Below are 18943 nucleotides of genomic sequence, written 5' to 3' on the forward strand. Positions count from 1 at the left end.
TGAAGGTTGATTTCCCACATGGCAGTGAGGCATGTGGGAGACAGTGCAGCCGTTCAACGAGACACAATACAAGCAAGCGGTTACTTTTTTATCATAAAAGGTTTTTTTTGCCCTGGTGTAATTTAGTTATTTACCTGTGTCTGTTGTCTTTTCTTGTGTTGTTTGTGTTCACAACAAATCATTCCACAAACAGTGCAGTGCTCATGTCTTTCCTCGGCCCATTTTCTAATAAACAACAACCATTTTACGCGCGGTTACGTCTCATTTCCCATCATCACTGTTTAGTGCACAAAACGTGGTTGGGAGACCAGCTTAAGGACCAATTCACCGTCAGATCAGAGAGTGTGTGACCCGTTTGGTGAGATGGTTGGAGGCCTCATAAGCTCACTGTAAATATACAGCAACTGACAATCGCAAAGGAGTTAATCGGCTTGCTTTAGCGATGTTCTTGCATTCAAAAGATCACGTTTAAATCCGTTATTTTTAGTATAAAAATGGTGTAAGATTGCAGAGGAAGGCCCTTGGGGTCCTTTGTGTTAATGAACTAATTACTCCAGTAATTGGAGAGTTCAATGTGCCCCCCCTCCCCCACAGCAAACATCCAGAACAGATAGGATGATGATAGTTCAGAAGCTTTTGACATGAATGCAGTGAGGTTCCTTCTAAACAAATTAACAAAGGAATTATTTTATATTTTAAAATAATTTGTTTCATCTTCAAAATCTTGAAGATTCAGTTCATATTTCATGTATGGATTTAACTTCAGCATAAATGTACATTACCTATATGCAAACTTTAGGCTGTTACCATGTATGTTTTGTACTAAAACGGGAGACATTGAAAGACTTTGTCTCAGGGGAGGATTGCACAGTATGTAGGGGGTGTTTGATTTCCCAGATGCTGATTAAAAATTCCAGATTTAAAACAACCCTACGTTTATTATTAGATGGTAAGGAGTGTAAACTTTGGTTCGGGACCAAAACAACGTGAATTGAAGCAGTTCTGAGTGAGAATGGAATATACATTTGCATTTTAATCTTCTGAAAATACTCAAAAATGTCATTGCACTTAGGTGATTGTGTGGATATGGACCATACAGACAGATCAAGGTAAATTTAGCTTTGTAAGTTTACAGAAAGGGTATAAAAACAACTGTTTGTACAGGAATCTCCATGTTAGGTCTGGACAAATACTACTACTACTACTACTGATGTCATGCAAACTACAGCCACTAGACACAAAAGGAGGCAAGCTCATCACTTCTACTTCCAACTTTAACTGTTCTACTTTTGCATCTGCTGACAGCAGTTTGTGGCACATTTGTTATATATATATATATGACGTAAATGATATGTACAAACTTTGGATGGCAGTGACTTAAATAGATCTGAGGTAGGACACTATCTGTGACTTTCTTTACACTCACAAAGTTAAATTGACCTGGGTTTGTCTTTAGGGACCCTACCCATACTAGGGTCCCTAGAAGCTCAAAACAGTCTTTTATTCTGACCTAACAAATTTTAACCATCCATACCATCTAATAACTGCCCTGAGAGTACTTTTTAGCTGACAAGTAATCTTGTACAAACTCCCACTGTCCTTTACAGGATTAAGGGCCTGGATTTGGTAGGAATTGCACGGTCAGCATGTTTTGTATTTGTTTAGACACAAATCTGTGGTCTATCAATGGAATCATAATCTTTGAGATTACTGGATGGTTTTAGCTACAAATGTACACTTCGATGGGTTTGCAGTGGATGTGATAGTGGGTACCTTTCCACCTGAGGGAAGAGTTATAGTGTGTGTTTGAGTGTGGGATCACTTTTAAAGTTAGAAATGTCTCTTAAACATCTTTTTTCCCCTTAACCTGTTCTTTCCTCCCCTCTCGGTTCCATTGCTTTCCTCTTCCTCATATCTTTCCAATTTATTTTTTTCTGCTCACTCTCTCTATCTCTCGCTCTCCGCTTGCCCATTTTTACTGTTCATCCAACTTTTCCTTCACTACCCCTGCTTCTTCCTCCCTCTCCCCTCCTTTTCTATTCCCCACCCCCACATAACACACACACACACACACACACACACACACACACACACACACACACACACACACACACACACACACACACACACACACACACACACACACACACACACACACACACACACCTCGCCCCCTCCCGATCCTCTCACCCTCCTTTAGAACAGAGAGCCCTGGGTTGGGCGACAGCAGCAGCTGCAGAAGGAGCAGCTGCTCTATGTGTGCATTTATATGTGCAGTGTGTGTGTATACATGCCACAGCTTGTCCCCCTCCACCAGGCTGTTTGGGCAGGGTTGGTCCCAGTAGGGTACCACAACCGTGCCAACAGCTCACCAACCAACCAGGCGCTTCTCTAGCAATACTCACAAACACACACACACGCAGCCATGAGACTCATACGCACAGACACACGCGCACCACACAATTTCACACACATTCATATTCAAATACACTCCTTTTGAATGAGAAAATCAGTGAATCAGTCACTTCTGAGCTTCACTAAAATGTATGGAAATAAACGGTCACAGCTTCCATGACTCATCCATCCCCCTTGTGACGTTTGTGACGGACAAAGTGTAATTCAGAAATACAATGTAAAGTGGTGAAGAATGAAGCAGGTGCTTTATATGAGAAACACTTGATCACAAGCGCGCACTCAGAAGTCTTTTCACACAGTGGGCTCCAAGGTTTATTGCCCAGGGCGATGTTAAGCTGAACTCTCCCGGTGTCTGAGGGTGAAGGGGGATCATCACATTTCATAGTCAATGGATGGTCGTCTGAGGCTTTCATCCTGTACGGAGGCGATTTCCATTCGGCCTCCTTGCAGCACAGAAACGCCCCTCCTCAGCCCTCCTACGTACACACAAACACCCCATCATCAAATTATAGGTGTTTTTTAAAGCTTTCTCAAGTTGCCGTAGCCTTTGTTTGGCTACTCTAATGAGAGATAGGCCCGGGGCAATGATTTATCACAGGTAAACAAACAAAGCTATATAGGCTAATGTTTGCTTTAGATAGCTGCAGAGACGTCGGTATACAGGGGCCTGGTTGGATATGACTTCAACTGGAGGAGAAAGAAGGAACGAGAGCAACAGGAAAATAAACCATTAGGAGAGAGAGAGAGAGAGAGAGAGAGAGAGAGGGGGAGAGGGAGAGAGAGAGAGAGAGAGAGAGAGAGGGGGAGAGAGAGAGAGAGAGAGAGAGAGAGAGAGAGAGAGAGAGAGAGAGAGAGAGAGAGAGAGAGAGAGAGAGAGAGAGAATTAATGACAGCAAGACAGACGCAGACAGAAACCGAGAAGGGTAGCGAGCAGCGAGAGATTGGTGCTATCATCCAGTTAGCGGCTGGTGCTGAGGGAATACTGTCTTGTCATCGGAGCCAGCCATGCAGAAGGGGAAGCAAGCTCTTCTATTGCACCTTGGCGTCTGTCTGTGTCTGTGTAGCACCATCTTATTGCCTTGTCGCAGTCTACGTTGTCTGACCATGCTTCCCCACTCTTCCAGATGCCTACTTTCATGTTTGTCCTTTCTCTCTCTCTTTTGTTAGCTTCTCATATATATGTTTCCCAATTTACCATTCTTTTTTTTTTTTTTTTTTTTTTTTTTTCTTTTTTTTTTTTTTTTTTTTACCTTGTCTGCACACATATTATTGAATTATACCATGACGGTAGAAACCAAAAGTGTATATATGTGCATTATTACTATATGTAATATATACATATATATACGCACACATATGCGTACACATACATAAATATACACATACAAACCCAGTGTTTTTTTTTTTTTTTTTTTTTTTTTTTTTTTTTTGGGGGGGGAGGGGGTGGGGGGGGGGGGGTGACGACATCCGCTGCCAATCCAGGAAGCAGGAACACACGGAGACACACGTCAAGCACTGGAAATCTGCAACAAAAAAACCACAAACAAGGCACGAAACCGGCACGGAGCCAACCAAAACACGAACAGCAATCGACCTAAATCTTGAGATCTGATCGCAGTCTGAGCTAAGCTATCGCTACCGCTACCTAAACCCAAAAACTAGAGAGCCAGCATGCAGGTGAACAAGCCAGTGTGTATGTCTATGTGTGTGTGTGTGTATGTATATGATCATGCGTGTGTGTGTGTGTGTGTGTGTGTGTGTGTGTGTGTGTGTGTGTGTGTGCATGTGACTAAATGACTATATGTGTGTATGTGTGTGTGTGTGTGTGTGTGTGTGTGTGTGTGAAATAAACCAAACAAAGCTCCACCTGAAGTGTATCTATAGTGGGGGAGGGGGGGGAGCGACCCCGCCACCCGCGAGACCAGAGGCCGACAAGGAAGAGCCCGGAACCCAGGCCACCGGCAAACCCCACAGAGGGGAGAAGTAGGAGGGAGGCAACCCACCGCCTGCGAGGCCCCCCCCCCGCCCGGCGGCGGCCGAGGGGGCCCGCGGGCGGGGCCCCCACGGCGCGGAAAGAAGCAGCCAGGGATCCCGCGGCGGCGGACCGCGACCCAGGCAATCCCCGGCCACCCGGTCCGGGCCGGACACGCGGCCAGGAGGCCCTCACCCTTCAGGCCAACGACCCCCACCCGGCAGGGGGCCAGCCTGCCCGGAGAGACAGAGCCGCCCCGGCCGCCGACGCGGGCAGGCGCACCCGTCCCCCACGAAAGTGGCCCTCCAAGACCAGAGGGGCGCCCCGCCGTAGAGGCAGCGGGGGGGACCGGAGACGGGCCCGGAGAGAGGGAACCCCCCAACAAGGCGACACCCGTGCAGGCCCGACAACGGAGGGCCCCAGACCCAGGCATCCCATTCATTCATCCATTCACCTATCCGATACCTATACTAATAATAATATAATATACATAATAATAATAATAATAATACTAATAATAATAATAATAATAATAATAACCATCTTTGTATAATATAATATTGATAAATTATTAAGTTTTTGATGTCCTGCCAATGGAGGCTCAAATCCTCCATGGCAGGACCCTTCCATACCGCATTCTCACCGACACAGACATACAATCACGCACCGTTTCCCCCTCCCCGGGGGGGTCCAGCACCGCCAGAAGGCACCCCAGGCTGCACGGCGGGCCCCGCCAGGCCCGGGTAACCCGACCCACCCGTCCGAGGCCCAGGCCGGTGAGGGAACGCGGGTGATGTGGGACCCCCTCCCGCCCCTTGTGTTGAGTGCATGTGATTAATGCCATAAAAACAGGGAGGAGGGAGGGCCAAGTATCGATTGACACCGACCCCCCCCCCTCCCGAACTACGTGTCCTTGTCAAGTGTATTTATAAAGTGTTGAATGTGCAGTGTCTAATTTGCTGTTAAAACCGTGAGGCGGGGAGTGCCGGGCCATGCGGGACAGTGCCCCCCACGACCCGGACCCCCCGCCTTTTGCCTATGTGCGTATGAATCGTGTAGGGGGGGCAAGAGGGGGAGCGGAGGCCGAAGCCAGGAGGCAGGACCAGCAAAGCTGGCCCTGATAAGACACCCGCGTCCCCCCACCGGCCATCCAGTAGACGGGGGCCGGCCCCCCGAGCCGGGCCAGGGCCCCGCCGTACCTCCACGGGCGCCCCCGGAGCCGCCGGAGCCCCCAGACGGAGGGGGAAACGGTCCAACATCCTCCCATTCATACTGACAACATAAGACATAGATACCTGGGAATGGCGCCACCCCCGCCGCCGCGCCCGCCCGTGCACCCCCCGGTCAGGGGAGGCCCGATCTCCGGACCCGGCCCCACCCCCCCCCCGAGGCCACCCCGGCGGACACCCCAAGGGTCACGGAGTCCCCACATCCGCAGGGGCACTTGGCCCCCGCCCAGCGACGGAGGACCAAGGCAGCAATGCCCCCCCCAGCGCAGACAGCCACCCCCCACCCAGGCAGGACCGGGCCCTCCGGGTGGGACCCCCACGTCCACGGCCCAGCCCCCCCCAGGAGGCCCGGAGACGCCCAAGCCACCGCCCCCCGCCCGAGCCCTCCCCAGCCACCCCCCCCCACCGCCATGAGGTACCCCCCCCCACAGGCCCCCAAGGCCCCCACCGGCCAGGGACAGGACCCCGCGGCCCCACCCACCGCCCCCCAGGGGCCACCAGAGGCCCGCGCCCCAGACCCCCCAAGCCGACCCCCAACCCCAAGGGCTACGAGATCACCCCCCCCCCGCCCCCACTAGGTAGCGAGGCCAATAATCGGGGACCACAGAGAGTGCAATTCAGCCGAGTGTTGTTCAGTGGAGGCAGACATTATCTCACTACTAATATGATCTGATAAAAGATTCCTAAAATGGTTAATACATAAACTGGATTTTTGTTTCCAATTTACTAGAATGGTTTTCTTTGCGATACATAAGGCAGTAAGAACCCGGTGTGTCCAATTAGGATCTATTTGAGTGTCTCCCAGGTGACCTAATATACACACCGTGGGGCACACTGGGATTCTGTGGTCGATCCATGTGGATAAATCCTCACAAATCTCCTTCCAGAACCTCTGTACCGGTGTACAGAACCATAAAGCATGCATATAATTATCTGGGGTGTTCTCTGTGCACTGTGAACAGATATTAGAGGTGACAAAGCCCATCTGGAACATCCTTTGTCCAGTATAATGTATTCTATGAAGAACTTTATACTGTATAAGTTGTAATTTACCAATTTACCATTCTACCATCCTATTTTTTTTTCTTTCCACCCTTCCAAACGTCAACACCACATACCCCAGTTAATTTTCCCTGACTTTCTTTCTTGCTCCCTTTTTGCTTGTCACGCTTCAACGCTCATGTGGGAACTCCAGTATCATGCCTGTGGTGTTGTACTCTTGGCCTGGGGGTGTCAATTCTTAGGCCCAGAGGGGTGCAGGTCTCCTTGCATCTGCAAGCCAGAGGTACTGGACAATGCGCTGGACTGGAAGGATGAACAGCTGGAAGGTTGGAGGCCAGAGGCCACAGAGGTCAGAGCCATTCAAAACCACGGGTCTCGGCTCAGAGGTATGGGCTGAAAGAGGATCATGCTTCTGGAGGAGAAAAAGAGCTCTTGTGTCTCCGTGGCTCACAAAGGATAACAGCGACGCAACCAGCTGAGCAGGCTTTCCAAAACAACACCCTAGTCGCCCTCTTGTCATGCAATTACCCTTTCTGTATTTCCATGCACAGCAACAGAAATTATTACATTTGTGCTGTAGCGTAGCGATAATATACAGTGTTTATTTTTAATAAACCAGCTGTGCCTGTACATATATCTGGAGCTGCGCTAGTGATATATAATACTTGGTTATGGAGTGTTCATCTTTCACATTTATGGTGCTCATATCGGTAGGGGAAGAAGTCAATAACTTTCAGGGCCTTGTGCAGAGCCACTAAGCCATTCCCTGGTCTTGCGGTATTGAAAAACAACTTTTTTTGATTAGTAAATAGTGGAGCATGCCCTTCAGGGTACTTCTCAGGACTAGGAGGGACGTAAAGGTTAATCTTCAGTTTATTGCCACCAGCAGTCAGACAGATAGTATCTTTTAAAATTCCTTGTCAGGGGCTATTGATCCGCTGACGTCAGGAGCCCTTAGACATGGCATTTCTTGTTTCCTATGCTACCTAACCCATTACAGGACTATATATGTCCGAGCTATTCGGGAAGATCCTGAGCACAGTGCATGACATGGCTGATAAATTAGTCCCTTTAGATTTTCTTTTTAGAACGTTGGTTCTCTACTTACAATTAATTTTGCTCTTGATTTTCATTTTTACTCATACTTGTATGCATAATTCAGTTTCTTGGAAAGCAAACACAGTCAAGTCAGTGACTGGAAGGATGAGGCGGACTTTCCCTGCTGCAATGAGCCATCACCTCGCGTTATTGGGCCTATTAATCTGAGAATGTATTTTATTTGAGGAGGACAATGGGGTGAGCGATCAGAGTGGCGAATGCTCTGCTTCTCCTTTTGCCTTCCTCTCGTCTTCTGTGTCTTCTTTAGATGCTGGCTCGTGATGGGAAATCTATACAGTGCGAGAGGCCAATTTAAGTTGCTCCAACAGTGCGGTTTTGAAGAGCAAGCAGTCGGGTAAACACAGTGAATAACGCCTCCACTCTAAATGAATTTTAGCATGAGGATGTGTGAGAGAGTGCTGTTTTTCATCAGCTGTCTTCCAAGACTTTGCTGGAAATACAGGAGAGAGGACCTCGAAGAAATTAATTTTATGCAGCTTGCACTCTTTTCCTTAAGCTATTCAGTTCTATCTTCACTTCTGTCCCTCTGTCAGTAAATGTCAAAGTCTCTATGTATAACCCAATCATTACATTCAGTACAGGGTCTGCCCATTGAGCACACAATATGAGTATAATCCCTGTTTAAGGTTTTTATATAGGTATATATATTTTATATATAGCTTGACTATATGTATATATATATATATATATATATATATATATATATATATATATATATATATATAGTCAAGCTTATGGCATTTATAAGCTTCATTCCTGTTGAGGATATGGTGTATTAGGCTTAGTGGGCTGCAATTAATTCACTGCCTTCAGGGCCTCTCTGGCTTTGTATGAGAGGTCAGACTGGGTCAGGCCAGATTTTTTTTTTTTCCTTAGAGTAAGCAGCACAAGGTTTGTGTTGGATCAGATGAGACTGGGCTAATTCTCTCCAGCAGCTGGTCCTTTTCACTCACTGTTTACCCTCTAATGCAAAATCTGCTGCTTTGCCCTGCCTTCCTATAAAGAAATCTCTTTACACTTCCACTGACCAAATTTAACAATCGTCTTAATTAAAAGCTGAACCAATTCTTTCTTCTCTTTTTTTTTTCAGATGTATTGATTCAGTTGTGGGCATTTGGTCTGCAGCAAGCAAGAGCTCCAGATTGGACTCTGCTGAATCTAAATTGAGTCGTGTCATGTATCTTCGAGCCAACCACTTTCTTTGGTTTCTAAGCCACATCATTATCTTTGGTGTCTCTTGTTTTGCCTCCCCCTCTTTGGCAGATTTAGCTGAAGCTGAGCAGCTTCTCTGGTTATTTGGTTACTTACTCGGTGGGTCAGCCAGTTCTCTGCGGCCACCACCTCTGCATTTGGGAGTTGTTTGCTAAATGCTGTGTCATCGGAGCTTTGCTGTCTTGCCCCAGAGCAGGCTAAGTCTAAACACTGCACTTTGTGGCTGAAAGGCCATCTGTCATGGGAGGGAATCCGGCTTCTTCTCCAAAAAGCATAAACAGGGGCGGGCTGTTAAGCCGCGGTGCAGCTCACTGTCATGGAAATGCCCCATCTGAGCATGGCTCAGGCCCTAATCCTGCACCCTCCCACTCTTGCAGCTGCTTTTTAGGGGTGTATGGTTGCCTGTGCATGCTCTCTGTCTGCCTAACTGAGAGAGAGGGGCCTTATGAGTAACATTCAATCAGAGATGACTGGTCAGCTTGTTAGCTTGTGGTTTACAGCATCCACGAATAAGCCTAAGCCTGTCACTGCACATACCCTGACCTGACTTAATGGATTTACACACAAAAAGATAAGCAATGTATCTAAAATGTACGTATGGAGATTTATCGGTCACATTCTCAGACAGGATTACCTTTTAAATTGTTTCATGTACAGATTAAATATTTAAAGCATGTTTGTGTCATCTCCATACATCAAGCTGAGTGTCAACATCTGTTTGTCCAATAAAGGTGTACTTTGTCACTGCCTCATAGATCTATTTCATTTCACATATAGTTTCCATTTGAAGGCTATCTACAGCAACAGAAAAGGCGGTCTTAAGTGTTCATAGTAAAACACCTTTTTTTTTTAAATCCATGCGCTCGGGCCTCAAAGCTGCTAAAGAGGAGCAGCTGAGGAAGGCAGAATATCCTTATATTTCATATGTGATTGGAGAGATTTATGTGGGGTAATTATTGGGGCTGCGTCTGCCAACCCAGGGAGAATCAATTCTTTCAATCAATTCCACTTTTAAGAGGATAGGCCAGATTACCAGAGCCGAGGCCCGATGTGGACAAGGGGCCCGTTAATAGGTCGCTAAAATGTGTGTTAAAACCTCTGATTGTAGCCAATGGAAGATTCCTTTGAGATAAGACATTTTGCCCTCCATTTCTTGCCTCCAGTCTATTTGCTCTCTTGCTTCTTTCTCTTCTTGTCTCGCTGCCACTTTTCCCCAAAATAAATGATTTGCTCAAGCCGACTCCCGTTATTGAGAAGTGCATCGAGAGTTATTTGTTTCTGGTGACCATATTGACAATATTTGCAAACTATCAATGATTTATTGAATTCCAGGAGACGGTGAACGTAAGCATTTTATGAAACAAAAACCAAACTCCTGTGTCAGTTTTATCATGTTATGTCAATTCATTGAATGGCAGATTTCTCACACAGGGGTTTTAGATAAGAAAACAGTCTTTTTCAAAATGGCTCATGAATACATTTCTGTAAATTATCCAGAAACCTGTGAGGAGCTTTGTGCATATACATACATTTGGAAGAATATTGTATATGTGTTTATATGGTGGGGATTTGGTACATTGTTCAGTGTCTGTGGCTTACATCAGATAAGGTTGAGGATCAGTGACAGGATAGATGGGAGCGCTAACCTAGGCTTAGCCACTGTTTATTTAGACATAGCAGCGGGCTGGAAAGTCAACAGTCAGAAGGGCAACGAATGCACGCCGGCACCAGAGAAACCTGAGACCAGAGACGTATAGTGGTGTCCAACATCCCAGAGAGGAATTTCTGGCCAGAGATCAGTTTTGTGTGTCACCGCTTTGGGAGTTAAACTGCATAGAAGTAGAATTGATTGCTGATCTCAGATCCACAACTCCGCTCTGAAAGACAAGGTAAACACAGACCCTGAGCGTGGTAGCCTGGTCAGTGTTACTAACACTCGCCAGGAGGAAGGTCACAAGAGTTCTGTCAACAGTCGAAGCAACAATCCACCGCAAACCTTGTGCAAGTTCACAAGGAAGTAAAGAAAAGACAACGTAAAGGAGTCAATACCACCCACCACTAGCAAAGCGACCTAAATTAGTCTATAATCACTGCATAGGTGATTAAGGTATGTGTTGGAAGTGTTGGAACATCTGAGTTGAGACAGAAGGTGTATTTCCTGTTACATGCTTTTATTGTCAAATTCAATATTCGTGTCTAAACTCATTAACAGCAGTGCTTTAGATGCAGAAAATCATGAACAATAATTATGTGGGAATCCTGCGTAAAATGCAAAATGAGCATTTCATTCATCTCACAACAGCATTTAGTGCCTGTAGGCCTCTACTGTACCACCATACAATTAACTAGTTCAAGATTTAGTGCTTGGCTCGAATGCTGGCGAGAGCACTTCCTTCAGCAGTGATTTTACTTTCAGACATGTTAATCACAGATCCTGATGACTCCACCATAGATTTCTAACAGTGGCACTGTCTGGATATTGCTCTGCATGGCTAAAAATAACTTCTGAAGGACCTCTGGTGATTTCGTGGAAAGATTCTGTGATCATAGAGCTGGCTCCTATTGAACTATGAAGTTGGAACCACCTCTAAGGCTTCTTTTCCTTTTTACAGCATGACAGAAAGTTGATTTTGAACAGGAATTTTGTTTTTAAGTAATAGCTGATTGATTATATGAATGATGTTGAAGATGGAGTATTTTTTTCCCTTTTAATTTGCAACTCTCCTCTCGCCACTCTCTGGCACATACCTCTGAGACATCTGTAGAAAGGTTGGTATTAGCAAGTGAAAAGGTCCATAAGACAAGGCTGTGCATTATGTATTCACAGCATTTCTATGAAATGCAGCTGCTGTCATTCTTGCTCGCTGGTAATCTACTGGCAGCATTTCAGACAGAAAAAGGAGTTCAATCTAAAGGAGACACATAGGCTACTTTTAGATCTACTATACCATACCCTGCATATTTAAAAACTCACCATGTCCTCCACCCAACGAAACATCAAATGCAAGGAGGTGTCACATCTGTCAGAAATGGATGAGCCAACTGTCTGGTAGAAAGACACACTAACAAGTGAGCTGTGTTAATAAGCATGCTTTTTTTCTTCTTCTTCTTGCCCAGAGGCAACACAGACATGGAGTAAACAGAGTATTTGATCACTGAGAGTTGTTGTGTTGTTTCTACTTTATAAAATGAGTCACTTTTTTTCAGCAACATCCCTACAAATGTGCACAAATCCAAAAGATCCTCACTAAAAAAGTGATAATTAAGTACACCAGAAATTCTCGAGAGTTGTATTTTTTGAAGCACTGGCTTATCAAATCTTTTACACTCTTGTGTCACAAGCTTAAAACCGTCTGCCTGATGTTGTGAAGATCGCTCTTGCAAAAAAGCATAGACAGAGAACCTTTGGTCTTAGTATTTTGGTGTGAGATGCTGTGGATTGTGGTGTGGGTTCGACTCAGGTCTGTCCTGTTGCAGATGCTCAATCAAACTGGATTCAGGAGAGTTTGAATGCTGTTTTCTTGAGCAGCTTTTGCAAGAGTGCAGGGAAGTTTTTAAAATGTTATGGGCAGATTTCATACAGCCTGGCAACATAAGATAGCTGAATTCTGATTGAAAAAAAACTCTAACCTAAAAACAACAGGACTGGAAGCAAGATATGACATGAATAGAATATGAATACTTGTATATATTTAGGGAAAGTAAATTAAAAATTAAATTAACCTTTATCATAATTATGATCATGATTTCTGGTTATGTTGGGCCAGCAGAGAAGGCCTTGCTGGCCCTGACGGCCCATCATCTGATAAAAATGTATTCTTATTAAGATATTACTTCTTTTGGATCACATAAATACTGGCACCATAATGTTTTCAGAAGTAACTCTTCAAAAACATAACATAAATAGGCTGAAATACCACACATGGCTCATTTGCTAGTTTCAAATTAGGTTATATTGGCTTATACAATTTTTATACTAAAAGTACCTCATAACAGGTTTTTAAATGCACACTCGCTAAAATCATTTAGGATGTGAGGTAGAGCCTGACCATAGAACCCCAGAGCTCCCTTTCCCCAGCCACTTCATTCACCTCCACTATAGGTACTACTTGTTCCCAGGCCAGCCCACAGATATAAACCACTTTCACACAGACATTATGATATGAAGACACGCTGGAGATCTCCTCTTTATTCCATGAAGACACATCCAGGTTTCTAATCACAGGAGCAGGGTATTTAGTATGCAGTACCTTACATCAAGTGGTTTAGTTTGTAATATGACCCATCCAGCAGGTCTCTGCCTCCTTAACCAATGTGGACAAAAACTGGTGGTATTTCTTTTTTTTTTTTCCAGCATTCTCAGCTTGCTTGTCACTCAGCCAAGGATTGTGCTGGGTGCACATCTTTGGATCATTTCACCCCAATTCTGTCCCTATTCTTACCTCCCAAGGAGGAACAGCAGCGTAGCAGCAGGGGAACGAAATGTCACACTGCTTCCCTGTGTTGGGCTTCGCTGTGTTTCACTCAGCACAAACCAGAGTAATAAATATGCTACAGAGCAGAACAAACTGGCTGTGTGAACGGGGCTATTATCTTGCCAACAAGTCCATCTTCTGGGGGGAATATCCCACCCTAGAAGGTGTCTGGCAGGCCCCTTAAACCGCCTCACCTGGCAAATGACCCAAAAAATTGAGCTGTAAGTACAAGCTGCAGAAATGAGCTTTCTCTACTTGTTAAAACAAGCTGATTAAATCTTGTCTCATTGCCAGCAGTAGCATGTTTAGTCTGGAATTACATCTAAAAACATTACCACCTCCTAGAGGACAATATGGAAAGCTACACAATATGTCGGAATAAGAGTGCTATGATATTTAGTTTGTGTTGAAGTACCATTTGTGAGATAATTAGGCTGGTTAATTATTTCTGAATGGACTGTGGATGTTTACAGTCTTATTTTTAATGTACATTTTTTATGTCAGTTCCAAAACCTCCATATCAAACCTTATGCTTGATAGATATCATTCATGAAACAAAAAGTGAGCTGTGCCCCCTCTTGTTGCAAATATTCCACTGCTCTCAATGAAATTTGTGAATTCCTAGTTTCCCTTTCCATCAATGCCAACTGAAGTACGAGCCAATACATTTCAGCAAATACTTTGATGTCGGATATTTAAGGCCCAAGCACTTACAGTGCGAAGGCCCTATTGTATCTGTAGAAATTTTCCTTATTTTTCCTTTTCCTTATTTTTCTTCTTCCGATGAAATGAGGGCCTTTTTGCCCCCCTAAACGTGCCCCAAAAGTCACCAAATTTTGCACGGAAGCCAGGCCTGGCGATAAATTTGATATTTAACGGTTTGCATTAATGGGCGTGGCAAAATGGCTCAACAGCGCCCCCTAGAAAAATGTGTGCCTCAAGCCCCACATTACGGTTTGACGTACATCCATGAAAATCGGTACACACCTGTATCAGGTCGCAACTTAAAGAAAAGTCTCTTTGCGCCATAGCCAAAACCGAACAGAAAGTCGGCCAATTCAATTAATCGTGTAATTTTGGCGCAAATTATGTCATTCCTTCGGCAGTCAATACGGCCCGAACCATAATGTGCACCAGGTGTGTTATAAATCAAAATGTGCGTCTCCATCCTGCGACGACGTGCATTACTTTTCTCAGTAAAAAGCATTACGGTTGCGACGATAGACGCCAAAAAGGACGCCCCCCCTTTCATCTGATTGGTCCATACAGAAAAAACTTTGTGCCTCAAGCTCCACAATACGGTTTAACGTACATGCACAAAAATCCGTACACACCTGTATCATGTCGCAACTTAAAGAAAAGTCTCTTGGCCCCATGGCCGAAACCGAACAGGAAGTCGGCTATTTTGAACATTTTGAATTAATCGTGTAATTTTGGTGCAATTTATGCCATTCCTTTGGCAGTTAATACGGCCCGAACCGTAACATGCACCCAGGTGTGTTATACATCAAAATGTGCGTCTCGATCCTGCAACGACGCGCATTACTTTTCTCAGTCAAAAGCGTTACCGTGGTGACGATAGACCCCTTCATCTGGTTGGTCCATATTTGATAGTTCCTACTTTCTGCCATAACCTTTGAATGGTTTGACATAAAGACTCGTGGGTGGTGTCATTGGACTCGGTATTGAGTACTTGACCTTCATTGGCATGAATTAGCCCCGCCCCTTCTTCTGATTGGTCGATATGTGATAGTTCAGATTTTCTGCAATAACTTTTGAATGGTTTGACATAAAGATTCGTGAGTGGTGTCATCGGACTCGGTTTTGAGTCCTTGAACATAATTGCTGCAAATTAGCCCCACCCCTTGATCTGATTGGTCGATATCTGATAGTTCCTACTTTCTGCCATAACTTTTGAATGGTTTGATATAGAGAGTCGTGGCTGGTGTCATCCGCTAAATGTTCAGGCGTGAAGAATCTACATGCAAGTCATACAAGCTTCCACTGCAGCACGCCTGAACGTGCACAAGGGTGCGAGGGCCCGTTCATCGCTGCTTGCAGCTTTAATTTCTCATTTCATTCAAAAAGCAACTGCTGGTTTAGAAAAAGGCTATACATAAAATATTAATAATATTGGACAAAATATCCCTCGATCAATTTTATGTGCTCTGATTGCCTGTCATCAACCCTGGACGCATCAACATAAACTTAGCCTTCAGTCCTGGATATTGGCTGCTACAGCTGCCGCTGTTTGACCCAAGCGACAGCAGTATTTATTCAGACAGGCTTGGCCTTCGCAAAACACACAACCCCACAACTGCTCCTTCATTTTCTGCTTTATCCAATTCTGTGAGGTGCCCCAATTTATGTGTCGCGTCAGCTTTAAACAGATCTGTCAGCTCCTGCTTCAGTTCTTTCATTGTGCTTCTTGTGTTGTGTCTTTTCAGTTTGAGCTCTCTGGTGCCGGCGTGCAAGATTTGAAGAGTTTACCTCGAAGATGCACTGATGAACGGTTTTGTGCCCCCGGATTTTTGTGTCACTGCTAAATGTGTGTTTGCATGGCCATTAGCGAGACCCACTGAGGGATGAGTTGCACATGTTCCCTGACCCCCTACACAGTCATTGAGAGTGTTGTCTCGCACGCACACAAAAACACACACATACAGGCTTATTCTATTATGTGGTTTGAACTGTTCCAGACCAACCATCACGTTATAGACTGCACTCCACTTCTGCACGCAGTTTGCATTGATGCAAGACTACAAACACCATGGAATGCATCATCATGTCAAACTATAATTAAAAACTGTAAGTTGGTTGTAATTTAAAAAGTGAAAAAAATGCTCAAGCTCAGTTTTATTGTGGATGCTTAGAGGACGGAAGATGCATGGAAGACACATGTCTCCCAGTTCTAATGTCTCCCAGGACAGCCTTCCCTACCCTCATTACCAGAGAGCTGCTTAATGACAACGTCGATATTGATCACTGCTAAGTGAAGCACTGGAGTACTACGTGGTTACTGGACCTAGCACCGGGGTAGGCATCCAATGATTTTCTTTTATTTAAACTTTCCTCATCCCTCATTCATTCCATTTTGCATTCTGGAGCAAAGTCCCGACTCAGCAATATTCAGATCCAAGCTTCCTGGGCTTTCATCTTCTTTACAACTCTTTCATTTCCTCTCCAGATGCCTCCTTGTTGTCCTATTGGGCACTATTTTTGCTTTAGTTATTGACCGGGATGGTTCTTTGTGGAAGTGAATGTGCCCTGTTTTTTCAGCCTGATTTCTATGCTGACTTAAGTCAAGAGATAATTGCACAGTAATGTGGAGTAAACATGGGTTTGAGGAGTAAAGGAAAGAGTTCGATAAATAATCTGTTACGAAAGAAGTGTCCCATACAGACGCAAGAAAAATTGATTGCATTAACTTGCACTAGCTCTGCAGGAAACAGGCTTTCATCTTCAGATAAGTCCGCAAATGTACTTCCTCTCAAACCAAGATACTGCACCTGTGTGTTGATCAACAATTATTGATTATCCCTCTTGCTAATTGGGCCCAAGTTAATTACTAGCAATTAAAATCATGAATGATGCATAAGCGAGGCTGCAATAAACATTTAAGTGTTGGCTCCACACACCTTCATGTAAACATGCATGCATTCCAATAAGATCTACCTTACACAACTCATTAAAAACGGTCTCACACATGCAGACTTGATTAAATTTTAAGTCCCTGACATTGCAACACTGAACCGTGTAAACTGCCACTACCAGTCTAATAATTTGATTTACATCACTTCAAGCACAATCCGATTCAGCTGAGGTTAAGAGAAAATGACAGAGAGAAAAAGAGAAGCGTGACTTTACTTCATCCAGGGGTAACCCGTTTTTACCTGAAGCTATCAGGTTCTTTTACTCCAAAGTCTCGCTGCTGCCCCGATAAGCTGTGCTACTTCCCCAAACCCAGGTCGCATTCCTTTTGATCAGGCCTCAAGTTCAGCCGAGCGTGGCTTTCACCTTTTAGCCTTTCTGTTCTTAAGCTGGTTTGTGGCTGCCTCTACTCCCAAACTGCAACAACAGGAGGAAATGAAGGAAGTTTTGTCGACTGGCACCTTATCTGGTCAGGGTCAGTGCAGTGATCCCTGCAAATTAGCCTCAAACCTGACTGTGTGCGTGTGGGTGTGCGTGTGCGTGTGTGTGTGTGTGCGTGCGTGTGTGTGTGTGTGTGTGTGTCTGCCTGCTTCCAGATGATTAGATGAAGTCTGAATATTTTTGGTGTCTCTGACACCAAAAATATTCTCTGACACTAGTATACTAATATAGTATATACTAATATACTCTGACATTAGTTGGATATAAGTCATTACATGTTCAAGAATATATGGATTGTGTTTTGATGGTCTTGATGGTCAAGTTGGATATCCAAATTTGGGTGGGATTCAGTGGTCGTGTTTTATACAACCCCAATGATTTGTTGCATGCTTTTGGTTGTTCCTGCTGACCCAATGATGATATAATGAAGGTCCAACATGTATTTTTATATGCTATTTATAGAATAGAATAGAATACTTTATTGTCAATATACCTAGGTACAGTGAGATTGAAAGCAGTATCACCTCTCCAGTACAAGACAGTGCAAACAATAAGAAATATAAGAATATAAGAAATATAAATACCGTAGATGACCATTTAGTAGCCCGGGCGTTTAATATGCTAAATCCACTTGGACCCCAGGCGTTTATAAGAACCAGGCGGGTATTTGCACCAGGCTACAATTTATTTTTGCAATGAGCAGCACCAGACCATTATAAAGAACACATGAGATCACCATAGTACCACTGGAACTAAAATTGTACACACTGTACACAACACAACACCTCACGACGAGCTCCCGATCACGAATCGTGAGGTCGCAAGAAAATCAAGCGTGTTTGAAATCCTGGTCGCTCCTCGTGAAGGAATCACAGTTGAAGCAGCTGCGACCCGATTTGACTCATCCTTTCACAGAGAGCATGCACAATCTCTGATGTTACGTCAAAAACTATTAATTGTAGTTTAAGTTTTGCAAATTCACATTACAAATCATGTTTTAATAGCAAAAAAAAGCGCATTTGCACGTATGGTGCGTGTCGCCGCGTACCCTGCGCTGTAGGCTCTGCGTTGGTGTAACGCGGAACCATAAATCAGCCTTACGGTGTACCCTGCACCGTAGGCTCTGCGTTGGTGTAACGCGGAACCATAAATCAGCCTTCAGTGTGTGCGCTGTCTGCTGAACTCTTTTTTCTCTTCTCACTTTGCTGGGACGCCGGGTTCCTCCACAGACACAAAGACACAACTTTTGCGGTACGCGTTCTTTGTTGTGTCTAAAAATGATTCGCAGTGCACACACCCAATCAGAAACGGTACAGATATTTGGGGATTTTAATATATAAAAAGTTTAAATTATAAATAATAAAGAAGGCGGAGCAGAGCGGTGACAACCTTTATGAGCGAGGAACGGAAATTCTCGCCGCTTCACT

The sequence above is a fragment of the Cololabis saira genome, chromosome 16, assembly GCF_033807715.1.
Source record: "Cololabis saira isolate AMF1-May2022 chromosome 16, fColSai1.1, whole genome shotgun sequence".
Lineage (NCBI taxonomy): Eukaryota > Metazoa > Chordata > Actinopteri > Beloniformes > Belonidae > Cololabis > Cololabis saira.